The 27,935-nt window shown below is 43.3% G+C and overlaps 1 pseudogene; it reads right to left on the bottom strand.

The window, feature by feature from the left end:
* Nucleotides 1-1,836: 1,836 nt before the first annotated feature.
* LOC101651685 lies at nt 1,837-4,091 on the bottom strand (annotated as a pseudogene).
* Nucleotides 4,092-27,935: the final 23,844 nt, after the last annotated feature.

Raw genomic sequence — 27,935 nt, 5'->3', positions numbered from 1 at the left:
CTAGAGTGACCGGTGGGCTTGCAGTACCAACCTTTAGGTTAGTCCTCAAAGGCCCAACTCAGAGCAATGCCAGAGCTTCGTGTTACTTAGAAAGTGGGAGGAGGGGTGTTGGGACAATGGCCAAAGGAGTTGAAAGTTGTTGGCTTTAGGGAATGGAAATTAGGGCTATACAGGTCTACTGCATGGGGGAAGATTTTTGGGTGGGGGGAGTTGATTTATTTTAAGTTGTGTAGAACTATTTCACCTTTTAACCAAAAACAAACAAACAAATACATAAATAAATATCTTAGTTCTCTAGAGTTGAAGAAATACCAATAATGCAAGCAATTTCTTTTCCCATAGTTCTGGACATTAATAGTCCAAATTGGGGTCTAAGTCATTTCTCCAGTGGATCTCTTCCAGTTCTGGGGCCTGCTAGCCATGCTTGGTGTTTAGTTTCTTGCAGATAATTCTCACCTGTGTCTCTTTTCCCCTTGAGGTTTTTTTTTCCATCTATGATGGTGTTTCCATAGCCCAGAAATGATTAGGTAATAGGCAATAGTAGTATCCACCCTGCACTGATCAGATCTCAACTGACTGACAGAAGACATTAAATTACATTATAATATAATGACTGAGATCAAATTATATGGAAAATGATTACTTGGCACAGGTAGTCCCTGACGTATGACTCTCCATGTTTTGTACATCTGATTGTGAGTAGTGTGTGCCACATGCAGTGTTACAGCATGCTATTTGCTTAGGTTACCTTTCTCAGATGTAATATTTCTTACTCCCAAAGACAAATGAAGATTGCCTCTATAAAAACACAGCAATTGCTGTGGAATAAATGCCGACTCACAGTGACCTGGTTGAACCCAATAGAACTGCTCCATGGGGTTTCTAAGGCTGTGTTCTTTATAGAAGCAATGTTCTCTACATACTGCTCTCCCAGAGTGGCCACTGGGTTCTAATAATCAACCTTTCAGCTAGCAGCAAGCATTAACCTTTGGGTCACTTGGGCTCCTTCTCCAATAGCAAAAGTCCCCCTTAGTAATATCCGATAGATAAAGATATTGATCATAAAAGAAATTAATAATACAAATAAAATTTCTTTCAAAAAGCAAGGTATTTCACATACATCAGAACTGACTTGCAACAGAGTAATCTCCATCCTTGTTTCTAAGAAGCATCTGGTTGGATTTCTCCCAAGATAGATTTGTTCCTTCTTCTGCAATCCATGGTATAATTAATATTTATCACCAGCAGTGTAAGTCAAAGGCATCCGCTTTTCTTTGGTCTTCATTACTCATGTTTCTGCATGCATATGAGGTGATTGAAAATACCACCGCTTGGGTTCAAATCAAACCATTGCCATCGAGTTGATTCAGACTCAGAGAGACTCCAAAGTGAGTTCCAGAGGCTGTGAATCTTGAAAGGGATTTGCACTTCTGAGATAGACAGCCTCATCATTCACTCTTAGAGTGACTGATGTGTTTGAACTGAGGACCTTACTGTGAGCAGTCAAATGCTTACCCAACAGTGCCCTCAGGGCTCCTTTGACTTGGTCAGGCACACCTTACTGTACAGGGTGACGGGTTTGCTTTTTAATGCTTTAAAGAGGTTTTCTGCAGCAGATTTTCCCAGTGCAATACGTCATTTAGTTTCTTGACTGCTGTTTCCAGAGACATTGATTGCGTGTCCAAGTAAAATGATCTCCTTGACAACTCCAGTCTTTTTCCTGTTTACATTATGTTGCTTATTGGCCCAGATCTGAGGGATTTTGTTTTTTTCTTTCTTTCTTTTTCAGCAAGGAAGGGCATCAAGAAAAGCCAGCGGGACATTCATGTCATGTCTTCATAAGTTATGAATGTAGTTCAAGAATCTCGGGATTCCATCGCAAAGACTTAATGTCCTCAGAGAAAAAAAGGCCATTTCCAGAAAAATGTCATCATCAGCCCAAGATTCTACACCCTGCCATTTTTGTTTGTTTTTTTCAACCTCAAGACTCACCAAAGCAAGGACTTTGCCCCCAGAGTCAAGGTCAGTGGAGACTTTCTCAACCTGACTGAGGACAGCACCTGCATTCCCTGACAAGACCGCTTCATCACCTGCAGTCAGTTTCACTGCAAGTTCCCCGAGAGCTGCCAGCATCTCCACGTCCTGTTGTGTGTTCAGGCCTCTGTCCAGCCATCAGATGTCGGTTCATCTCTGCTAACCGTGTCCAAAGCTGGGCTGCTTGTTTCTTTGCAAACAACCTGATGATCTTTGGAGTTTGAAAGGCCTGGCCGGTAGCTGCCCGAAGAGCCAGTTGCATTTCACTTAGTCCATCTACCAAAGCCATATTTCCAGATGTGATTTTCTTCAGCGAATCATCAGACTCACGTAGCTGCTCCAGGGATGCCTTTTGGATTTCTTCAAACTCCTCCGTATCAAGTTCTTCTTGGCATCCCTCTAGATCTCATAATGGCTGCATCAATCCATCCAACCCTTCCTGTAAGTTCTGTTTTAATTTGCTTGTTTCTATGTTTCCATTTTAATATCTGTGGACACGCAGGGTTTTTAAAAAATTGTAAGTTGAGGCATGTGAGAGTGCCCCCCAATGGATTTTTTTCTCAAAGCTATGTATTAATATATTTTTTAAACAAAACAACCTTCAAAGTACTCTCCATTACACTTAGTATATTTTTCAAATCTGTGAATCCATTCTTAGAAACATTTTTCCAACTCATCTGTTTGGATGCATGACAGCACCTCCCACAATTTTTATTCCCTTCTTCTATGTTGACAAATCGCTATCCTTTCATGTCCTTCTTCATTTGTGGAAACACAAAGAAGTCACGCATATCAAGGTCAGGTGAATAAGGTGTTTGGGGCAAGAGAGGCATGCTGTTTTGTGCCTAAAACTTGTGTGCTTAGATGGCTGTGTGAGCAGGTGCATTGTAGTGATGGCAAAACTAGTCCCTTGTCTGCCACAAATCAGGCCTTTTTTATCCTGCACTGTGACACAATCTTTTCAGAACCTCTAAATAGAAAGCTTGATTAACAGTCTGACCTAGAATGAACTCCAAATGCACTATCCTCTTCACATCAAATAAACAAATGAGCATTGTCTTATCTTAGATTTCACTTGACAAGCTGTTTTGGGGTGAGATAAAGATGGTGTCTTCCACCGGGTTGACTGATGTTTGTTTTCAGGATAATAAGAACAGCACCATCTGTCCTCTCTAGTAATGACCTTGGGAAAAGTCTGGGTCGTTTCAGAGCTGTTCTTTCAAAGCACGGAATGTTTCCACTCAATGTTCTTTTCCTGGTCAGTCAGAATCCGAGGCACAAATTTCACAACGACCCTTCTCATTCCCAAATCTTCCATTAAATTCACTGAATAGCGCTCCAAGAGAGCCCAGATAACTTCCCCATCTCTTCCATGGTCCGTTGTCCGTCTTTGAGCACAAGTGCATGAATTTTGTTGACATTTTTGTCTGTTCAGGAAGTTGACAGACGTGCAGAACAAGGTTTGTCATCGATTGACATTTCACCTGTTTTGAAAAGAGAAAACCACTTGTACACTGAGTTTTTCCCACAGTGCTGTCCTTTTAAGCTGTGTTCAACATCACAACACTTTCTGCAGCATTTTTCCCGAACAGGAAACAAAATTTCACAGTTGCATGCTGTTCTCTTAATTTGGCCATCACAAAAAACAAGGTTTGAGTGAAATTGCTTTTACAAAAAAATTCACTGTGACCAGAGAGAACCTGCCTAGGCAACGCCATTGGGTGCACTAACTCAGAGCTAGTTGCTAAGCAGGGGAGTGGGGAGGGGGAATTCTTACAATGAAAGTGTAAGAATCTGATGTTTCTTCAGCGTTATTTTTTTTCTGTTACCCCTTAGTAATCCAAATTGTCTTAAAAGAAATTTAAGAGCTTTGAGTGGCTTGAAAAGAAGAGCTTTGAGTAGCTTGAACTATCACCCCAGGAAAATTTTCAAGGTTGATAAATAATACATCAGGATTTTCCAAAAAAAATACCACACTGATCCAAATGGCCCAGCCACTGAAAGGTAACTTTTACCATGATTTCCTGATTGTCCTTTTTAGTTTTCGAGTAAGGCATTGTTTAAAAATCATATTCAAAGGTGGCAACATATAGACCCATTAAGTACGGTTGAAGAAATATCTCAAGAAATCAATTGCCAGTTTCATTCGAGCTGACTGGAGACATTCCAGCTCCTCATATGGACTTAGCTGTCTTGATGATGAACAGAATGTGGAAAGTAGTTTCCATTGAGAAATTTCCCGGGATTTCCCAGACCACCTCTGTTCCAAAAAGTCTTAAATTTCTTAAGAACAAACACTTGCTGCTGATTTGTCTACCATTTCTGATGAGTTATCCACCACTGAGAATGAGGGCTCTCTAGTTTGGGAGAAATAAATAGTGAAAGATACATAAACACATGCATTAAAAAAACTGACGAGATAATTCAATGGTGTCATAGTTGAACTGGATCTCTCTTGCTAAGCACATGACTGCAAATAATATGATTTTATTTCAGGATGTAAAACATAGTTGTTATTCATTTAAAATACACTTTCTTTTAGTGGGTGGCAAGACATTTGCCATTTCAAATTCTTCACATGTACAGTTTAGTGACATTCTTAAACTCATCATTTACACCTATCCAAATTTTCCCATCACCCTTAGCAGAAAGCGGCTCAGTGGTATGCTTTCTTCTTGTTTGTGTGGAAAACATTGTTATAGTTTGGTAACATGTACTGAACTTTGTGAATTCAAATATAGACCATACTTACCCATAAGAAGGTCTATGTTGACTGACATTGCAAACATTATCAGCTAACATTCTGGTGGGGGGAAATGAGTCCCTTCTGATTACATGCTGAATTGGTATTGTTTATTTTCTTTCATTTTCAGTTTCATGCTCAGATTAATATAAATGACATTCCGACAGAGGGGTTATCGCTAGTAGACCAGAACAAGCACTCTCTTCCGTTTTGTCAAGTGCTAGGGTTTACTTCTATAAACCGGTTTCCCTTGCCCTTCAATACTTTAATGGGATCTTGTGTAGAAGGCTTGCCCAATGCTATGCACTGTTTGAGTCTGCAACTGCTACTTCCATGCAGTAACATGGAAAACATGGGTAGCGCTGTTCCTTTCCACACTTGAGAATTTGATAAACTGATTACTCTGAAAAGCTTGTCATTCTTTGAAGATCAGGTTGAGAAACATTTTTTTGTACCCAATGCGTCAGCTCACCCCGCTTTCTTTTTGAGAGGATTTCAGATCATGTCAGCGCCCTGCTGCACTCTTGGGTAAGCATTGGCGTGCCAATGCCAATGTCGGCAGCTCAAACCCTCAAGTTGTTCTGTGGGAGAGGCTGTGGGTTTCTCTAGAGATTTGTTGTTATTAGTGTTAGGGGGCCATCGCATTCTTTCTCCTACAGACCCTATGTACAAAAGTACCTTCCTCACAATTGTCGTTATGCTTGACCTCAGAGTCATAACCTTTGTGTTAACCCCTCTCCTTGACTGGCTTTCTTTTCTTCACTACCCTTCTGTGCTACCAAGCATAGCATCCATTTCCAGAGACGGGTCTCTCCCCACAACATAGCCAGAGGACGCAATGGAGTCTCACTGTACTCGCGTGTAAGGAGCATTCTGGCTGTACTTCTCTCAAGGCAGATTTGCTTGCTCTTCCGTCCTGTCACGGGGTTTCCAGGATTCTGCACCACCGTCATCATTCATATGCATGGACTCTTCATCTGTCTGCCTTCTTCAGTGTTCCACTTTCACACGTATCTGAGGTGACTGAAAATACCCTAGCGTGGGCCAGGCACATCTTAATACTCCAAGTCGCAGCCTTGTTCTTCAGCACTTGAAAGAGGTCTTGTGTAGCAGTTTTGCCCAATGTTATGTGTTGTCTGACTGCTGCTTCCAGGAGCAATGATTTTGGGTGCAAGCAAGATGAACTCCTTAGCAACTGCAGTCTTCCCCCATCCCCCCAACCCACCCAGCGATCGTGGTATTAGCTATTGGTCCATTTTCAAGGGTTTTGGCTTTCATTACATTGAGCTATAATCCACGCTGAAGGCTGCAACCTTGATCTCCATTCGCAAGTGCTTCAAGTCCTCCTTGATTTCAGCAAGCACGTTTTATCATCTGCATATTGCAGGTTATTAACAAGCTTTCCTATAATCCTGATACTAGCTTCCTTCTTTATATAATCCAGTTTATCAAATCACTAGCTAAGCATGTAGCATACAAGAGTTCCAACCTCAGAAACCCTACATAGGATTGCTATGAGTGGGAATTAACTGGATCGCTATGAGTTTGTGTGGGTTACGTCTCTGTTGAGCGTTTGGGTTTTGCAGGTGGGCAGAGAAGAACACATCTTGTTAGTCCTCTGGAGAACTGGCATCACAGGCCAACTATGAAATAACCGTGACTGCGAAGGCGAATGAGATTGTGCCGATCAAGCTGTGAGATGCTGAGATGGATGCGTGGTGCTTGCGGTGTGGAGTATTTAGTGCCCTAGTGAAGTAGCTAGAAGAGTCATGGAAGGAGGGAGGGTGTGGAGCTGTACAGAGGAAGGGAGGTGAGGGATGGTGGGAAGATAGGACAATATTCACATCTTTGAACACTTTGCGTGCAGAAAGGGAGTTGAGCCCACTTGTTTGGTTGGACTTCAGAAGGTAGTGCAGGTGTGATCCTGCCATGGAGTGAATTCCCACTCGTAGTGATCCTATAGGACAGGGTAGAATGGCCCCTGTGGGTGTCCAAGACTGTAATTCTTTATAGCAGTAGGATGTCTTGTCTTTCTCCTGTGGAGCGGCTGGTGGTTTTGAACTGCTGACCTTATGGTTAGCAGCAAAACACATATCACTACACTATCAGGGTTCCACAGGTATGATCTTTCACTGCAATTGAGCCTATGAGGACTCAGAACAACCCCCCAACCCACACCTCACCTTCCCTTCTTGTGAGTTTATGGGACTGTAACTGTTTATGGAAGTATACCGCCAAAGCCCCATATTTGTCCTTGCGTTAGTCTGGGTTCACTAGAGTAACAAATTCATAGACACTCATATGTATGTAAGAGAGAACTTTATATCAAAGGGCAATTGTATTTTAAGAAAACATCCCAGCCCAGCCCAGATTAAGTCTGTAAGTCCTATATTATCCAATATGTCAATACTAGTCCATAAATTCCTCTTCAGATTCATGCAGCCATGCAGTGACTCCGAATGCAGGAAGATCACAGGCCAGTAGGTAGAAAATCTTGTGGATCCAGTGGTGGTGGAAGGATCTCAGTGCTGGCATGAGTCTCCACGTGGCTCCTTCAGCTCCAGGGCTATGACTCTATCAGCACAGCTCCATGTGGCTTGTCAACAGGAATGTCTCCCAGGAAGTCGAATCATAGAGAAAGCGTATCTGGTCTCCAGTGAGCTATTTATCTCCTTCACACCTCCAAATGAGGTCATCAAGCTACGACCTGATTGACAGGCTAGATTTCACTCTTTTGCAAGTTGACAAGAGATTATGTAACTGCCACACTCCTGCCCCTGGGTCGCATCACAACATGTAACCACTGCACCACCATGGTTCCTGTTGCAGGTGTAATGGGTGGGACTAGATTCACAGAACCAATGCAGAAAACCACACTCACTGCATTCAAGTTAATTCTTACAGGACAGAATAGAACTGTCCATTTGTGTATCAGATGCTACAAATCTTTATTAGTGCAGACAGCCTCTACTTACTTACTTACAGCAACTGGTGGTTTTGAACTGCTAACTTTGCCCTTTCAGTCCAATTCATGACCTACTACAGTACCAGGGTGCTTTCAAGTCAGGCTTGAAAAAGAGGAAAGACAAAAATATATATATGTGTGTATGAAATGTAAATATATAATTATTTAAATATTTAAATAGATATATTTATGTATATATGCAAATACAACAAGGAAGCAGGTGGACTTTGGGCCTCTACTTAAATCTTACCTCAGTGCAAGAATGATTTGTTCTAATAATATGGCATTGTATGATACTCACCTTCCTGACACAATCGCTGAAGACAAAATGGGTGCATAAGCAAATATGGTGAAGAAAACTGATGGTGCCCAGTTATTAAAAGATATAGTGTCTGGGGTCTTAAAGGCTTGTAGTTAAAACAAGTAGCCATCTAGCAAGGAAGCAACAAAGCCCACATGGAAGAAACACACCAGCCTGAGTGATTATGAGGTGTTGCTAAAAAATGTAACAGATGTTCAAAACCAAGCAACCAAATTTATATGAAGGGGTGGGAATGTAGTTGGAGACCCAAAACCCACCTGCAAGTTAATTGGACAGTCCCTCTCAGAAGGGCCACACAAAAGGGATAATAAATCTAGGGTGCGGTATAGCACTGATGGAGCACATAACTATCCTCTATTCTTTAATATTTCCTCCCCTTACTATTAAGGTTTTTATTTGTTTTACCTCATTAATCATGTTAGACTTGGGTATATTCATTTATATAATTAATATCATTCGGTACATGAAAGCCAAGATAGATAACCTTCAGAAACAGTAACAGGAGTAATGGTTCCCTGAAGGAATAGGAAGTGAGGGGTAAGGGAGAGTAGCTGATAGCACTGATGACTGCAAAACCCCAATTGAGGGGAGTGAATAACAGAATTGTATGTAAATGGATATATTGGAGGGTTTAAGGTGTGGCAAAAATAAAATAAGGGTTCCTGAGGAGGTGGGGGAGGGAGGGGATAAAGGGGAGCTGATATCAAGGAGTTCAAGAGGAAAGAAAATGTTTTGAGACTGATTGTGGTAGCAATTGTACAAGACTGCTTGATATGATTGAACTATGAGAGGTTATGATATCTGTAATACCTCCCAATATATTGAGCTGGGCTGAGAGCCTGGTTTATGGTCCAGAGTTGTTTTGTTTTGCTTTGTCTTGCTTTTGTGCTTATTATTGTCTCTGCATGTCTATCTAGATAATATGGGCGGGATAAACAATCTGGAGGAGAAAACTACATGACTGAGGGTTCCAGGGGGACATGGGAGAGGGGGAAGCAGGGAAAGGAAGGGGGGTATCAACAAACCCAGAGACAAAGGAACAACAAGTGATATAAAATTGATGAGGAGGAGGGTGTAGGAAGTCTGGAGGGGGTTGATCAAGGGCAAGGTAGCTGAGAGGAATTACTGAAATTCAAATGAAGGCCAAACATGATAGTGGAACAAGAGGAAAGTAAAAGGAAATAGAGGAAAGAACTAGGAGGCAAAATACATTTTTAGAGGTCTAAATACAGGCATGTACATATGTAAATATATTTATATATGCTGATGGGGAACTAGATCTATGTGCATATATTTATAGGCTTAGTATTAAGATGGACATTGAGCCTCCACTCAAGTGCTCCCTCAATGCAAGAACACTTCATTCTAATAACCTGGCATTCTGTGATGCTCACCTTCCCGACATGATGGGTGCATAAGCAAATGTGGTGAAGAGGTGCCCGACTATCAAAAGATATAGCATCTGGAGTCTTAAAGGTTTGAAGATAAACAAGTGGCCATCTAGCTGTGAAGCAACCAATCTCACATGTAAAAAGCACACCAGCCTTTGTGATCAAGTGTGGTCGATGGGATCAGGTATCAGATATCAAAGACCCAGAAAAAAGAATCATATTGATGTGAATGAAGGGGAGGGCGGAGTGGAGACCCAAAGTCCATCTGTAGAGAATTGGACATCCCCTTACAGAAGAGTCACAAGGAAGAGACAAGCCAGTCAGGGTGTAGCATAGCACTGATAAAACCAACTCTTGGATTTGATGCCAGGGGCTCAAGTGGAAAGCACATGTTTTGAGAATGATGATGGCAACAAATGTGCTTGTCACAATGTATGTATGTATGGATTGTGATAAGCATTGTACGAGCCCCAAGTAAAATGATTAAAAGAAAAAAAAATTCTCCCCTAGTTCTTTAATTCTTCCTCCCCCTGCCCCAAACTATCATGACCCCAATTCTATCTTACAAATCCAGCTAGACCAGAGTATGTATACTGATACAGGTAAGAGCTGTCAACACAGGAATCAGGACAGATAACCCCCTCAGCACTAATAATGAGAGTAATGATAGAAGAAGGGTAAGGGTAAGGTGGGAGGAGAAAGGGGGAACCGATCACAATGATCTCCATATAACCCCCTTTCTGGGGGATGAGCAACAGAAAAGTGGGTGAAGAGAGACATCGGTTAGTTTAAGACATGACATTTTAAAAATAAATTATCAAGTGTTCATGAGGGAAGGGGGAACTGAGCTGATACCAAGGACTCAAGTAGAAAACAAATATCTTGAAAATGATAACGGCAGCATATGCACAAATGTACTTGACACAATGGATACATTGTAATAAGAGCTACTAGAGCCCTCAATAAAATGAGTTTTTTAAAAGTCCCTTATAAGAGTCCCTTATCGGAGTGCTCTGTAGAATTCTCTTCAGCTGCATAACAGGAAGTGGAATCCAGCTCCTGGATGCTTTGTTGGTCCTGAACCAATAGTTAGAATGGGGAAAACAAATAACATCAACCATATTTTTCTTGTAGCACACACCTGAGACGGAGCTTACCAGTGTCTTCTGGGAAATGAGGATGCCAGCATTGTGGGATGATGTCCATCATTAGGCAACACAAACAAAACCTTTGCATACGTTGAACAGGAAGGAACTGTGTGCCTCTTGATACAAGGAGGCATGAAGGTGCAAAGTACATTGTATTGAGAAACACCTGACTCACAGGCACAAGCTCTTTCCGTAGCTGGGCTGTGGCTCACACATTCTGCTGCCTGCAAATGGTAGCTGCCCCTGAAGGAGACCAGCAGGCTGGCTGCAAGGAATGGATCAGGGTCCACTGACGTCCCACATTAAGCTCTGGAGCTGAGGCTTTGCATGTAATTTCTTAATCATCTCATTAAACTAACATATGATCTTAGAATTAGAGGGGAGACTTTATTTTGCAAAATCAATAGTATGGCAGGAGAGAGAGGTTTTAGAACAAAAGACAAACACAGAACATGAAACATCAACCTTTCATGCGATTTCTATAATTCGTCTGTATTCTTTCTCACTTTTCTGTTTTCACCTTTTTTATCTAGTTACAGCCAGGTTTTTCACTTATAATGGTAACAAACACTTTTCAAGTCACACTTGGTCTATCATTTAAAGTTTTGAGAATCGCTGCACATACTACCTCCTCTGTAGTCCATCAACATCACGCAGCCAGTTGCCCTCAAGTTCAGTCTGAATCATGGAAAGCCCGTGTGTGTCAGAGAACTGTGCTTCACAGTGTCTTCAGAGGTTGATTTGGGGGCAGTGGGAGGGGGTGCAGGGGAGGGAGGGGAGTGAATTGCCAATCCTTTCTTTTGAGGTGATTCTGGGTGTGATAGGTAGGTTTATTCTGCCAACCTGGCCAATAGGAACGTGTGGGATTAATAAGGCCAAAGTTTGATTGGAGGGCAAAGAGCTAAATGGCTCAGCAAGGCCTGCCCTTCTCTCTCTTGCTCTCTGGTGATCAGACCAGCATGTGGCTGCTTTAGCTAGTTCCCTGCCTCAACTCGTGAGCTCCACTACTGGTAGGACAGCCAACCCATGGATCCTGTCGCTAGAGCTTGAGGTTCCTTTGAGACCTGCTTCACCACACTGCTGGTGTAAACATCACCTGAGCTTGAAGCTGGCAGATCCTGCCATCTTGCATTGTTTGAGTTCCATATCCCATCTAGGCCTGCTTTGCTAAGCTCCTGAGCTGCTGATGGTTGGTGACCTGCGCTGCTGTTTGCTACCTGTGGGTGGACTCTGCTTGCATTTCTCTAGGGAAGACTCAGCTGTCTGCTTTCTTGACCTTGGATCCAGCAGCCCTCATGAGTTGAAGGACTTCCAGTTTATTAACTGTTCCTTGGAAGTGAGTTGAACTGAACCCTCTGTACTGCTGTGTGGACTAATTAGCTATCATAGTCCTTGATGCTCTATCTATCTATCTATCTATCATCTATCATCTATTGATCTATCTAATCATAAGTGTCTCTAGAGAACCCTATAGAACACACTGGGTGACCCCAGTTAGTAGCTGGGTAAGTTAATTTTGCTGCACAGTGACTCTATTGAATTTCCCATGAATTATCATGTACTTTTGAAGTTGCTGCTCATTGCAGTAATATTCATAGTAGTAACCATTGTTGGAATACTCTTTGGAGTACCCATTGTGGAATCTTCATAGTGGTACTATTCGTGGTAATGCACATTGTAGTAATAGTCATAGTGGGACCTGTTGTGGTAGTATTTATAGTTTTAGCTCTCCCTGCTTTTCAGAATGATTTACTTACTTTGCATGAGATTGTTTGACTAAAGGGCATGACTACTTTGGGGACTCTTGTGAAAAGAGCAGAGCTCTGCAAATTCAATATGGTGGATTGGCCACATGTGTGTATCTCTCTTTTCCCTCTTGAGGTCCCAATAAACCAGGAAATGCTGGGCAGGCCCAAGATGACAGCTTAATTGGGTGGAATAAGCCATATGCTAGGAAGACTGCATGTGGTGAGGCTCTGGAACAACATGCAGAGAGTCGGCAGCCAAGCCCCGACTTCCTGCCATTCTGACTAAACCACTGGGGATGTGAGGTATTTTAGGCCCTCCATCCCAGGCCAGGTGGCAGCTGAATACAACCCATCGTATCCAAGCCATGTCACGTGGAGCAGAATATTTGCCCCAGAAAATTTAATATAAATGTTCTGATCCTTACAACACTAGATATAATAAAATGGCTTGTTTTAAGCCACGCAAATTTGGGGGGAATATGGGAAAAATCATAGAAAACTATGGAAAGGGGGTGGAAATCAGTTAGAGATGGATTCCAGGAAAAGCACAAGGTGGAAAAGAAAAAGTGGCCATTTCTCAGCTCCTGGTAAATGGACCAGGAACGACTTAACCTTCTGCCGTGTGATGTAATGGGCCACTTTTAGATGGCTTCCTAGTTAGGAACATGAAAATGTTGACATAGCATTGTGTTGTTGTTGTTGTTGTTGTTGTGAGGTGCCATTGGGTGGGTTCCGATTCGTAGCCACCCTATGTACAACAGAGCGAAATACCGTCCTGACCTGCACCTTTCTCACAAATATTGAGAAGGACTACGCAAATAAGATGCAGGTAGCCCACTAAGGGGATTGAACTATTTTCTAATAATGAAAATAAGGTGAATGGAACCATAACAGAGAGATTAGTCAGTCTTGACTTCTTACGAGACTCCACTCCAGGTTCAGAAAGGGTGGGGTTGACTACCACCAAGAAGACGTGAGTAGAGCATATCCTTCAGACTCAAGCTTCCTGCACGGGAGGCCTTCTAGAACCTAGATCCCCCAACTTCTTAGGCCTACCATCCCCTTCAAAAGTACTATTCAGTCTCCCCCTGGTAATGAAGCATTTCTGTACTACATTCCAGAATCCAGGTTAAAGTGCAGCGATCTGCGTTTACAGATCCCCTGCATCATTCCAGCAGCAGCAGCACCCTCCCCAGGGGGGTATTGCCCATGTTGGGAAACACTGTAATCTAGACCTAGGAGACAAAGGGCGAAAGCACTGGAGATGGTAAGAGACAGCAAGAGGCGGAGGCAGGGAAACATGGGCAGCAGAGGCAGCAGGACCCGGAGTCTCTCAGGTGATGGTAGGGTGGGCTTACTGGTGTAGCCAGCAATGGCTGAGTGCTTTCGGGGAGGGGGCTTGTTGGTGGAGTAGGGTGCTTCCAGGCACTTATTGGCAGAGCTAAAGCATTTCACAGCACTTGTTCAAACAGGGGAGGTGGTGGGCTGGTCCAAGATGCCTGCCAGACTGGCCAGGTTTCTAAAGAGACCTGACTGTGGGCACAACCGAGGAAAGAAAAACTGTATCTTAAATATTTTTTTATCCTTCACTGTAACCTGTGATGTCTCCAGGAAATGCTCTAATGCTGAGTATTACCTGTGGGTATTATACATGCCATTGCAACACATTACTGAGCCTCGCAGAGGAGGAGAGTACCATAGGCGAGACAAGCTAGAGCCATAACTGTAAAGAGGTGGAAGAGAGGAGGCATCTTTGACCTCACGTGGCAGGCATCAGCTCTGGTCTGACGCTGATTGTGATTCTCCCTCTCATGATGCTCGGGGCAGTCGGATGCCTTCAACAGGCCATTTTACAGCTCAGCCAGCATTATATGTTCCATTGACTATTCGTGGATAATCCAGATTCCTAGAAGATCCCAGGAAAGGGATTCAGTGGCTATTCTGGCTAAGGGTCTTGTAGGGTTTGAGCATCATGCAGTCAGACTGTTTCTTAGAAGGGTCAGGGTAGTTCATGGGCCCCCCTGAGTGCCCTGGAATCGCCATACCTTTCCTTTTACCTCTCAACTTTGGATACTTCAGTGCTTTCTGCACATGGTGCCATCCCAGAACATCTGTTTCATTTGGTTCCCATTCTCAGGCAGCCCAATTCTTGTTCTCCTTCCTGAAATACATTTTGACCAGCATTTCAAACCTACCTCTTAAGTTCCAGACTATTTGCTGTCTGGTCTTTTCCAACTCACAGCACCCCCACATGTGCCAGGGTAAACTCTGCTCCATGGCGTCTTCAATGGCCCCCTTTTCAAAGTTACATCACCAGGTCTTTCTTCCCACGTGCCTCTGGGTGTCAAACTGCCAAACTCTGGGTTAGCAGCTGAGCACAGGAACCATTTGGACCACCCAGGGATTCCAGCTTCTGAATTATCTAGTTCAGCCATGTAGGAGTAAATCACTCAGGCCCCTTTCCTGGGCCTGCCATCATAAGATACCACAAGCTGCATGGCTTATCCATGCATAAATGCATTGTCTCAAAGTTCTAGAGCCACAAGTCTTTGCTGGTTCCTTCTGAAGGTTCTCAGAGAGAATCGGTTTCTTTCTTTCTTTAAACAATCATATTAGGGGCTCGTATAACTCTTATTACAATCCATCCATCCATCCATTGTGTCAAGCACGTGTGTACATTTGTTGCCATCATCATTCTCAAAACATTTGCTTTCTACTTGAGCCCATGGTATCCACTCCTCATTTTTCCCCTCCCTCCCCACTTCACCCTCCCTCATGAACCCTTGATAATTCATAAATTATTATTTTGTCATGTCTTACATATCTGACATCTCCCTTCACCCACTTTTATGTTGTCCATCCCCCAGAAAGGTTATATGTAGATCTGTGTAATCAGTTCCCCCTTTCAACCCCACCTTCCCTCCACACTCCTGGTATTGCCACTCTCACCACTGATCCTGAAGGGATCATTTGTCCTGGATTCCCTGTGTTTCCAGTTCCTATCCATACCAGTGTATATCCTCTGGTCTAGCCAGATTTGTAAGGTAGAATTGGGATCTTGATAGTGGGGGGAGGAAGTATTTAAGAAATAGAAGAAAGTTGTATGTGTCATCGTTGATTCCCTGCACCTGACTGGCTCGTCTCCTCCGGGAAACCCTTCTGTAAGGGGTGTCCATTTGCCTGCAGATGGGCTTTGGGTCCCCAGTTTGCGCCTGCACACCCCCTCATTCACAGTGATATGATTTTTTGTTCTTTGATGCCTGATACCTGATCCCTTCAACACCATGTGATCACACAGGCTGGTGTGTTTCTTCCATGTGAACTTTGTTGCTTCTGAGCTACATGGCTGCTTGTTTGCCTTCAAGCCTTTTAGACCCCAGATGCTATATCTTTTGATAGCCAGGCACCATCAGCTTTCTTCACCACATTTGCTTATGCACCCATTTGTCTTAAGCAATTGTATCGGGAAGGTCAGCACACAATGATATGATATTTTGTTCTTTGAGGCCTGATCCCTTCAACACTTCGTGATCACACAGGCTGGTGTGTGGGAATCGGTTTCTTGCCACTATCCTAGCTTCTGGTGGAGCTGGTGATGCATGAGGTTCCTGTGTTTGTAGCTGTATCTTCACATGGCTGTCCTCTGTCACTCCGTGTCTTCTCTTCTTTCACAAGGACCCACTCATATAGGAGTAGAACTTACCCTAGTCTAGTATGACCTCATATGCACCTAACTCATGACCCCTCCCAAAGCCTTATTTTCAAAAAGATCACACTCACAGATACAGGAAGTTAGAACTGCAATATATCTTTTTGAGAGGTGTGGTGGGTTAAGTATTGGGCTACAAACACAAGACCAGTGGCTTGAACCCACAAAGTGCTCCATGGAAGGGTGATAAAGATGTCTCTCATGAAGATCTATAGCCTTGAAACTTGAAAGATCAGTTCTACTCTGTCCTATAGGGTAGCTGGGCATTAGAGTTGATTTGATGTCCATGGGTGTGTTAAGCTGGGTTGTGTAGAGAAACAAAGCCAGTGACACTGACTGTCTGTCTGTCTGTCTGTCTGTCTGTCTGTCTATCTATCTATCTATCTATCTATCTATCTATCTGTTTTATATCAGGAAGTAATCTTATATTAAGAAGGCATCCCAGCCAAGTTCAACTTAAGTCCATGAGTCTGATGCTAGCCGGAATCCTCTTCAGACTCACATAACTGCAGGGTGATGAGGCAAAAAGTTGAAGTAGGGTGCAGTAATATCATAGTTTTGGGGGTGCAGAATCTTGTGGATCAAAGGTCAATGGAAAATGGCAGGGCATTGACAGCTTTCAGGGTCAGGTATCCCACCTGAAGCTGTCCCTGGAAGCAGGCACAAAGTTCCAGCCAGCAGGAAGACGAAGGGGCAGAGAGAACAGGGGAGGGGTCTCTAATGCCTCTCTTATAAAAAGATGCTAGCTCCCAGGAGGTCTCGTCAAGCTGTGATTTGATTCACAGGTTGGACTTTGCCTCTACATAAGTGCAAGTTGACATACACTCTAACTGCCACAGTGGGTTATTCAACCTATAACATTCACTAAAGTCGAACATTGGTAAAGTGAGGAGCTGTTGCCACATTATCTCTAAATTTCTTTAGGTTTTTGTTCTATTATTCAATATTGTATGACTGGAAATAATCTGAATGTTCAATAGTGGAGTTGAGGTAAATGAATGATACTATCAGTAGAAGGTGACGTATAAACCCTGCAGTTAATAAAAACAAATTTGTTTTCTAGTGATAATGACAATCAATGGGTACAAACTCATGAAATGATGCTAAGTGAAGCTGCCAAGGCCCGGATGACTCCAAATTCATGCATGCAAATCTTAAAATGCAACATTAAAAAGAATTGTCCCATAAGACTAATACAGGTTCTCTCTACAATCATATTATGGGTAATATAGAGACAGAAAAATGCATTTTTCTTTGATAGGACAGTGAGATAACCCAGCAGGATCAGCTCAAGCTCCTTGGCCTCTGTGAAACCTCCCCCTCACTTCCCAGAATTCCCCATTCTCCATCCCTAGAGAAAGCTTCAATTACTGCAAACACTGCAGCACATTGCAATCACCAGTTGACACAACTTCCCACTGAGTCTCTCTGTCCCTCCTGACAGCTGAGCTCTTGTCTTGTTCATTGATGTATCCGTTGCACAATGTCTAGCACCTCAGACAATCTGTACACATACTTGCTGAATGTTTAATAGATCCGTTGGTGAAACAATTTCTATTGAAACTATAGACTGGTTCATCAGGCTTAAATTTGAAGCTCGATACTGCTTGCTACTTTGCAGTTTCTTAGGGTATTACTATGAGCACTTGAGATAATATTTCCTCCTTAATGCTTTGTCCACTACCTGGCTAGATTAGCCGGCCAGAGATTGGTGCAGCCTGGGTGTATGGATGGGAAAATTCCTTTGGGAGAGATGGAGCTATCCACCATGGTCTCAAATCTTTGCATGAACATCTGTCTCCCATTGCTGCATTCCCTTGATTTCCACTCAACTTTTAAGTGGTAATTGGGCTTCTTGAACAAATGTCTAAGTGAAGTAATCATGCTAATGGGCACTGAGGAGGTTGAATGTGGGGTTCGACAAAACTGAGAGTGATAGTTAGAAATAAAGTGGCCTTCCAGAGGTGCCTCCAATCTGGCAGCCTCTCAGAATACTTTCTTCTTATGGCTCCACCTACCATCCCCAGGCTGCAGCCTCTGTCTAAATCAGAGGGCTCATTGTCAGGATTACTACAGAGAAGGTATGCAGGATGAAAGGGACATGCCTAGTTGAAATTGTGGGAGAAAGATGAGATTTACTACTCCTGTAAAGAGTTACACAGTCTCAGAAACCAACAGGGACAATTCTACTCTGTTCTATAGGATGGCTATGAGTTGGCATGGACTCAATGGTAGTGAATTTGTTTTTTGAGTTGAACTTGGGTGATAAAATAGCTTAGAGAAACCATCAGACTTTAGTTCAAGGAACTACATATGTCTAGGATAAAAGATGGGGTTAAATTGAGCAGTGCGTTTTTATAGTTACCCCTTTTACCTAGAAAGAGCCTGGTGGTGTAGTGGTTATGAGTTGGGCTGCTCACCACAAGGCCAGCAGTTCAAAACCACCTGCTGCTCCGTGGGAGAGAGTTGAGGCTTTCTACTCCCATGAAGAGTTACAGTCTGGGAAACCTACAGGGGAAATTCTACCCTGTTCGACAGGGTTACTATGAGTGAAAATTGACTCCATGAAGTGAGGTTGATTTTAGTCTTATTGTACCTATGCATTTGTATTTCGTGAATTCCTACTCTCTAAATTGTATTTTGTGTCCACGACCGATTAAATTGTTACTCATGTATAGCTGTTTTAACTGAGCCTCTTGGGTTTGTATGTTTGTTTGTTTTTGTAGAAAATGCCTTCATAATTAGCAAAGATGTGCCATCCACTTTGTTTTGTTCTGTTGTGTGTAGGGTCATTATCAGTCAGAGCTGACATGACAGGACCTAGCAACAATAACAACATTCTCTTGTAAATTGTCCACCATTTATTTCGCCCCCTCCTCTTACAAGTCCATGGGTTCATCGTACTACCATAGTAATCTCTGGCTGATATTATTGTAGCTGCCATTTAATCTGATGTCTGCCACAATCCATTCCCTCCTCAGGCTTCCCTCCTGCTCTTCAATCTATTCCTTCCTCAGGCTTCGCTGGACTTCTATAGCCTACTGTGGCATTCCAGGAAGAAAAAGACTGTGATAGTCCGGGTGGACTAGAGAAACAAATTCATAGACACACTCATATGTCTATAAGAAAGCTTTATATACAAGATCAATTGAATATTGAGAAAACATCCCAGGCCAGTTCAGATCAAGTACATAAGTCCGATATTAACTAATCTATAAAGTCCTCTTCAGACTCACAAAACACATGCAATGATGCTGAATGCAGGAATATCACAGGCCAGTGGGTGGGTAGTCTTATGGATCCAGTGACAGTGGAAGCATCTCAGCACTGGCTTAGGTCTCCCCCTGTCTCCTCCAGGTCCAGGGCTCTCACTGCCATCAGCATAGATCCATGTGTTTTGTCAGTCGAGAGTCTCTCGGAGTGAGCATGTATCCCACCTCCAATGAGCTATTTATCTCCAAATGAGGTCATCAAGCTGTAATCTGATTGACAGGCTAAACTCCACCCCTTCACTCTTAAGCCTCAAATTGACAACAGATTATGTAACTACCACAAGAAAAAAACTAAGTACACTTGCAGTCTAGTCAGTTTTGATTCATGGCCACCACATGGCAGAGTAGAACTGCGAATAGACATAAGTTAAGAAAGAGGGGCAATCTGACCCCATCGCACTGGGGCAAAGCACTAAGGGCATGCAACAGAGCAGCAAAGGGAGCAAAGCAATGAAGTCCCCGGGGAATACCAAAAATAGACTTTGGGGACAGAGTGTGGCACCCCATCAAACTCAACTGGAAAACACTCCTAAAGGTCAAAAAGCAGACTTGGAACTATTTATATGCTTTTCCTTTTTGTCATTGGCTTTCTTTTTGTTGTTTGTTGTTGTTGTTGGTTTTGTCTTCCTTTGTTGTTTTGGTTGGCTTTGCCTTGTTGTTGCACTTATTAATGTCTCTGCATGTCTATCTAGATAAGATAAGCGAGATAAACAATTGGGAGATGAAAACAACGGGACTGACGGTTCCAGGGGGACACAGGAGAAAGGGAGGTGGGATAAAGGAAGGGGTGGTGGACAGCTAACCCAGGGACAAGGAAAACAAGTGAACTAAAATCGATGGAGGGAAGGAGTAGGATGTCTAGTGGGGCTTAATCAAGGGCAATGTAACAGCGAGGAATTATTGAAACCCGAATGAAGGTTGAACATGATAGTGGGAAAGAACTAGGAGGCAAAGGACATTTTTAGAGGTCTAAATACAGGGAAGTACATATGTAAACATATTTATATATAATGATAGGGAAATAGATCTATGTGCATATATTTATGTTAGGTATTAAGGTCGCAGATGGACATTGGGCCTTGGCTCAAGTACTCCCTCAATGCAAGAACACTTTGTTCTAATAATCTGGCATTCTGTGATGCTCACCTTCCTGACACTATCGCTGAAGACAAAATGGGTGCATAAGCAAAAGTGGTGAAGAAAGCTGATGGTGCCCGGCTATCAAAAAATATAGCATCTGGGGTCTTAAAGGCTTGAAGATAAACAAGCGGCCATCAGGCTCAGAAGAAACAAAGCTCACATGAAAGAAGCACACCAGCCTGTGTGATCATGAGGTGTTGATGGGATCAGGTATCAGGCATCTAAGACCCAGATGTGAATGGGGGTAGTGGTGGTGGTATAGAGTGGAGACCCAAAGTCCATCTATAGACAATAGGACATCCCCTTAGAAGGGTCACAAGGAAGAGATGAGCCAGTCAGGGTGCAGTATAGCACCAATGAAACATACAACTTTCTTCTAGTTCTTTAATGCTTCTTCCTCCGCCCCCACCCTGGCCCCACTGTCATGACTTCAATTCTACCTTACAAATCTGACTAGACCAGAACATGTACACTGCTACAGATAAGAGCCTGAAACACAGTGAATCCAGGACAGATAAAACCCTCAGGACCAATAATGAGCCTAGAGATACCAGGAGGTAAGGGGAAGATAGGGGGAGAAAGGGGGAATCAATCACAAGGATCAACATATAATGTCTTCCCAGGGGGACGAACAACAGAAAAGTGGGTGAAGGGAGAAAGTGGACTATGTAAGATATGAAAATTATAATTTATAATTTATCAAGAGTTCATGAGGGAGAGATGGTGGGGGAGGGGAAATGAGGAGCTGAGATCAAGGGCTCAGGTAGAAAGAAAATGCTTTGAAAATGATGATGGCAACATATGGACAAATGTGCTTGACACAATAGATGAATGTATGGATTGTGATGAGAGCTGTAAGAGCCCCAATCAAAGTATTGAATTGTTTTTAAAAGAAAGAAAGAAACAGGGGCACAGAACACTGAAGCTCAGGCTCTTCATGGCTGAGTTTTCAGAAGTAGACTGCCAGTCTCCTTCTGAGGCAGCACTGGATGGACTGAAACTTCCCAACTTTCATTTAGCAGCCAAGTCCATTAACCCTTTGCACCAAAGAGTGTCTTCCCCGCAAAGCAATTAGAATCATGGTACCCACGTAAGTTGAAATGTTCTTTGCCTCCCTGTGCATATCAGATAAAGTCTTAATTTCTGGGCTTGGTATAGAAGTCCCTTCACTATTTAACTCCACTTCCTGCCACATAGCCCATTGTCACCGTGGGCTGCTCACTTTCCTCAAACATGCATAGCTGCCTCATGTCTCTGCCTAGGGTGCGCATGTCTCTGCTTCTTAGGTCATTCTGTTTGTGCCTTTCCAAACCAAGATAATCCATCATACATGCAAAGTCTCAGGTACTCCAGCCCTGGCATTCTCTGTTGCTCTGCCCCTTGGGATGTCACAGGGCTTTAAACAGCCCACTCTCTGGCAATCGCCCCATGGCAACATAAATGTCAGTTTGCACATTATGAGACTATGCACTTCTTGAGAGCAGATGCCTGTCATTCATCTCTCAGAGCCAATGCTTAGCACGGTGTGTGACTCATCATAGAGCCTTAATTCGTGTTGATTGAATTTATCAATTAAGCCATAACTAAGGCTTTGCCATCCATTTAATTGCAAATGAGGTCCCAAAGATGAAATTAACAACCTCATTTCTATCCGCCTCCACTGATGGATGAAGTGATAACAGACACTGAGCGCGGTGCACAATCGCAGCCAAAGTGGAGCCAAGGAAAGCATCCAAGGGTGTGAGGCCTGCCCTGGAGGTTACAGGAGACTGGGAAAGATAGGATTTTTACTCACAAAACAAGTGGAGGGGATGCTAGGCATGTTTCAAGCCATGCTTGTTGCAGCAGACATCCTACAGCCTGAGACCAGAGAAAGGGGAGCAGAGCCCCTCTCTAACAATACCCTACCCCCCAGATCAGTATGATTGGAAAGTGGAACCGCTTAGAACCCTGTGTGGGAGGACCAGGGGTGCTCTGGGCACACTCAGAAAAGCTTTCCATGTGAAGGTGGATCAGGGTTACTGTTCTGCTCAGGACAAGGCAGGAACTCTCCTCCGGGCTTCAAAGGCTCCCGCAGCTTCCCTTTGTCGTAGAACATTACTGTGTATTCATTGGTGGGTTTCTGGGGAAAGTAGGCTCTTAACTCGACATAGGTGTTCAGTAAGTGCTTGGTGCATGAATGGCTGAATGCATAAATGCGATATGACGTGTGGCAATCCTACTTGTCACCATTCTGGATCAGTTGTCTCATTGTCCACCTGCGTTTGTAAGCTACTCACTGAGACTCTAAGACCCCACCCTCTCTCAGACTCCCTAACCCACCAAGCAGCAAGACAAGATTGCAGTGGTCAGTAGTACACACTCCTCTGCTAGGCATGGAGATGCTAAAGGCTGGGCAATAAAGATAAGAGAGTTTTGAGCCTGGGATAGTGTGCCTGGGGTGGGCACAGAAGCAGATGTGACCCAGCCTCACCAGAGTCTGCTGATACAGAGACTTTCTGAGCAATGGTCCTTCAAAGCAACAAATCAAGACAGACAGCCTGACAAAAACATGCCAGACTCCGAATCTCTCACCCACTGAGAAACAGCCCTCCCTGCCCATCCATCATCCCGAAAACACTTATTAGATGGCTAGAACATCAAGGAAGCAGAGTCAGCCTTTGTGGATACGGGAATGCTCTCTGGTTGCTTGAACAATCTTGCCCAATTTTCACCCTTCTACCTCTGAGTGAGCCCAAAGAACGGATGCCCTTACTTGCCTGTCGGGTTCTAGTTACCCTGTAAGACTCAGCTCAAATTCCGTCTCTTCTGTGATGCCCTCGCCCACTTCTGAAGAGAATTATTTCTCCTTATATACACATTGTTAGGCCAAGGTACATTTATATAGTCTTCTGGGCCCGTATCTCAGGACTGCCCAAGCCCTGATCTTCTCATCACCTCCTCCCAGACAGAGGCAAAGAAAAGCTACATGGGGAACAAAGAGCCCTGTTCAACCCAACACCCCCATGAGGAGCTCTCTGAAAGAGCCAAATTGGATTATAGAACTTATCTTGTGACCCAGGTTGGGGTTTCTGTTTTCTCATAAAGCTAGGATCCAGGATCCAGACTCTTGGCCCCTTTCCACGGCCAAGGTTAGTGTACCCAGGGAAGAGAGACGTTGATGAGGTGACCTGCGGAGTGAGGCTCTGGGTCTATTCACCATCCTACTCCAGTGAAGGGAAGGGAGACGTGACGGAGAGGTTAATATCCCCCCTTTTCAAATCCTGACCCCTGTTTTGAATATATATAGCTCAGTGAATGGCCTGGGTTCTGACTACCCATAGCAGCAAAGGGCAGAAGGGCCATCTTTCTTTCAAATTTGATTTTAAATCTCTTGCTACTGGCTACACACCTGTGGGAACATTTTTATTTTTTGCTTTACAGAAGTTAATTTTCCCTGTTCAAGTCCAAATTCAGAGTGTCAGTTGTAGGGCAAGTTCCTTGTCGCTTTCTGTTTCTATAACCCAAGCGCTCCTTGATTTCTTGGTGGTACCTACTGTATTGGATGAGAAAATCTGTCTTCCCCATTTGTGCTGACTTATGTGTCTAATCTGTCTTTTTTATAACATCCATCTTTTGGTTGAAAAGATACACAGCAGCACACACACCAGTCCAGCAATGTCCACACATACACTTCGTTGGCACTGGGCGGAGTCTTCAAGTTCTATAACTGTTCTCATTTCCCTTCTCCGTTCTTCTCTTCCCCTGATATCAGCTGCCCCCTAAGCCTCCTGTTGAAACGTTCTGATTGCTGTGTCAATTGGAGCCCATGTAGAGAGAGGGGAACACATTCTTTTAGAAATGTAGTTGGTTGTTTTTGAGAATGTGTACAGCAAAACATAGTAATTCAATAGTTTCTATCAGCGACATTGATTACATTATCTGAGTTGTGAGCCAGTCTCCCTCTCCTTTGCTGGATTGTTTGCCCAATCACACAAATCCACGGATTGTCAAGGTGTCTAGTTCATCTTGTGAGTTGCGGTTGTCAGTTTGATCCCGTGTAGATCTTAAAAGAGCATAATCCTCAAAGCAGACATTCTTTACTAGTTAAGCTAAACTATTATTTGATTTGAGAAGACTTCAAGGGATATTTTTTGTGTGTGAGGTTTAAAGATTATCTCAGGGCAATAATATTGGGGATTCATTCAGCCTCTGTGGTTCCAGAAAGTTTGATGTCCATGAGAATTTGAAATTCTGTTCTGTTCCCCCCCCCCACCCCTGGATCAGGAATTTTCTGTAGAATCTTTGATCCAAATGTTCAGTAATGGTGGCCAACCAGAACCTAATCCTTCTGATATCACAGCAAAGGAGGCAATTGTTCATGGAGACAATTGCCACCTCTTCTATATCTTCCTCATGTTCTAGGCTCTCCTTCTTCCGCTGTCATTCTAAGCAAACAGAAAACAATTATTGGGCTGTGGATAGCTGCTTGAAAGTTTTAAAGACCCCAGGTACTATACAAAAACTAAGACATAAAATAGAAGCACTAAACATATTATTAAATCAACTATCTAGGATGTGAAGAGAGGCTTTTAGCAGGACCATTTCCATCTTTTACCCATCAGGCAGCTGGCAGTTTCAAACTGCTGACCTTGTGGTTAGCAGCCCAACTTTTTAATTATTGTTATAAATAAATCACTTTATTGGGGCTCTTTCAGCTCTCATTACAACCCATGCATCCATTGTATCAAGTACATTTGTACGTATGTTGCCATCATTTTCAAAATATTTTCTTTCTATTTGAACCCTTGGCATCAGCTCCTCTTTTGTTCCCTCTGTCCCCCACCTTCCCAAAGCAACCCAACTTGTAACACACTCCATACGACCAGGGCTCTAGGGCCCCGGCCTAACCAACAGCATGGACAGTAAGTAGATATTTGTTGGATTTCACTATCAAGATGCTGATGCCATTTGTCACTACACAGTATGAATCCTGACTTACATACTTTTCCAGTAGTAAAGAGTGTGGTTGTTGCAAACATGGGAGTATGCTGATGATATGATGCTGGATGCAAAACAAAACAAAATTTCAAATGGTAAGATTCCTTTTTCCTTCAGTACTTTACTGTGTGTTTGTTTTCCACTCACAATGTGATTCTTATAGAGACAAAAGTTCTATTTTTTTTAGATCATTTTATTGGGGGCTCTAACAACGCTTGTTACAATCCATACATCAATTGTATCCGACATATTAGTACATATATTCCATCGTTCTTTTCTAGACATTTACTTTCCATTGAACCCTTGGGATCAGCTCCTCTTTTTTTCACCCTTCCTCCTCCCCCTAACCCTCGTGGCCCCTTGATAGATTGTAGATTGTTAATTATTTCCAAATCTCACACGGACCACTGTCTCCCTTCCCATCTGGTTTCTGTTGTTCTTCCCCCTGGATGTGGGTGTGTGGTTATGTGCCAGTCATTGTGATCGGTGCCCCCTCCCTCCCCAGCTCTCCCCCCCCACACACCCTTTTGGTGTCTCTAGTCCCATTCCTGTTCCTGGGATCCATGTGTTGTAAATTTTATCTCTTGCCTATACCATGTACATGCTCCCGTCTAGTCTCGATTGGGAAGAAGCACTAAGGTCATGATAGTGGGGGCAGGTGGGGGGGCGTGTGAGGAGGCCTCCAGGGAACAGAGGTATATTATTACATGACCCATTAGTGCTCTACTGCACCCTGATTAACTCAACCCCTTCCTGAGACCCCCTGTGCAGGGATGTTCCATTGTCCATAGATGGGCATTGGGTCTCCATTCCCAACACCCCTCCATTCTCATCAATGCATTTTTGTTTGTTTGTTTACTGTTTGTTGTGAATCTTCTGATGCTCGTTGCCCGGTCTCAATGATACCTCACGATCTCACCGGTTGGTGTGCGTCTGCCATGTGGGCTGTTGCTTCACTGTTGGATGGCTGTTTGTTTAACTTCAAGCCTTTAAGACCCCAGACGCTGTATCTTTTAATAGCCGGGCACCATCCTCTGTCCTCACCACATCTGCTGATGCACCCGTTTTGTCTTCAGTGATCATGTAGAGGGTGGTGTATGTGAGCATCACAGAATTCCAATTTGTTAGGACAAAGTGTTCTTGTGTTGAGGGAAGGGATGAGCCGAGTTCTATTTTTAACAAACTTGTTCCTCTCTCCCTTGTGCCCACCTGAGTGGGCTGTTTGAAAAGCTGCCAGTTCTTAAAGGCCTGATTTTATATATATATATATATATATAAATAATAAAATATATATATATAAATAAAATATATATATATATATAAAATATATATATATAATGATGAATTTCATGTGCACATAATTGGTGCTCAATAAATATGTGTTCAGTGATTTAGATGGAAGTATTCTGCTCCTTCATGCTCAGAGAAGTATCAGCTTAGACCACAAATGGAGAGTAGGGAACAATAAGTGCAGAATTCTTGGGACTTGTTATGGATTGGTTTGTGTCAGCCCCAAATCCTAACCCTATACCTGTGAATAAAGGAGGTTATGTGGGTCTGTAGGAGTGCTGGTGGCATAGTAGTTTACTCATTGGGCTGTTCACCCCAAGGATAGCAGTTCAAAACTACCAGCAGCTCCGCAGGAGAAAGATGAAGCATTCTACTCCAGTAATGAGTTACAGTCTTGGAAATGCAGGGGCAATTTTACCCTGTTCTATCGGGTCACTATGAGTTGCAATCTACACAATCAAAGTGAGTTTGATTTTTGGTTTGGTGGAGGCATTGGGCTGCTAATCACAAAGTCTGTAGTTCAAAGCTATCAGCCACTCCAAGAGAGAAAGAAGCACTATGACTTGGAATTGACTCAATGACAGTCATTTTTTGGATTATTTTGTTTGTTTGTTTTTAATATCTGTTAATCAGGAGCCCGAAGGGAGTCCTGGTGGGGTAGAGAGTTACACATTGGGCTATTAACCTCATTCTTAGCAGTTCAAAAGCATCAGCCACTCCTCCTTGGGAGAAAGATGAGACTTTCTACTCAATGGAAATGAGGGTTTTTTGTTTGTTTTTTAATACTTATTAATCAGGAGCTCAAAGGGAGGTCTGGTGGGGTGGGGGGTTATACATTGAAGAAGCAGTTTTTCAGTCCAAAGGATCTGTCTAACAGATCACTGTGAGCTGGAATCGACAAGATGGCAGTGAGTTTGTTTTGTCTGTTTAATCAGGAGCTCTGGTGGCATAGTGGTTACACGGTCAACTGCTAGCCAAATGGTGAGGCGTTAGAATCCATTCAGGATGCAGTAGGAGAAACACCTGGGATCTGTTCCCATCTAAACTCAAACCAGACTCTCTGCCGTCCAGTCATTGCTGACTCATAGTGACCCCTGTGGGTTTCTGAGACTGTAACTGCCATTGGGATTAGAAAGCCCAGTTTTCCTACCTCAGAGCTGCTGCTAGTTTCAAACACAGCCCAATTCAAAACC

This window comes from Echinops telfairi, unplaced genomic scaffold, assembly GCF_000313985.2.
Source record: "Echinops telfairi isolate 266 unplaced genomic scaffold, ASM31398v2 ScPeMD7_2010;HRSCAF=2546, whole genome shotgun sequence".
NCBI classification, from domain to species: domain Eukaryota; kingdom Metazoa; phylum Chordata; class Mammalia; order Afrosoricida; family Tenrecidae; genus Echinops; species Echinops telfairi.
Note: the sequence above shows the minus strand (reverse complement) of the source record. Positions and strands in the feature narration are given on the sequence as shown.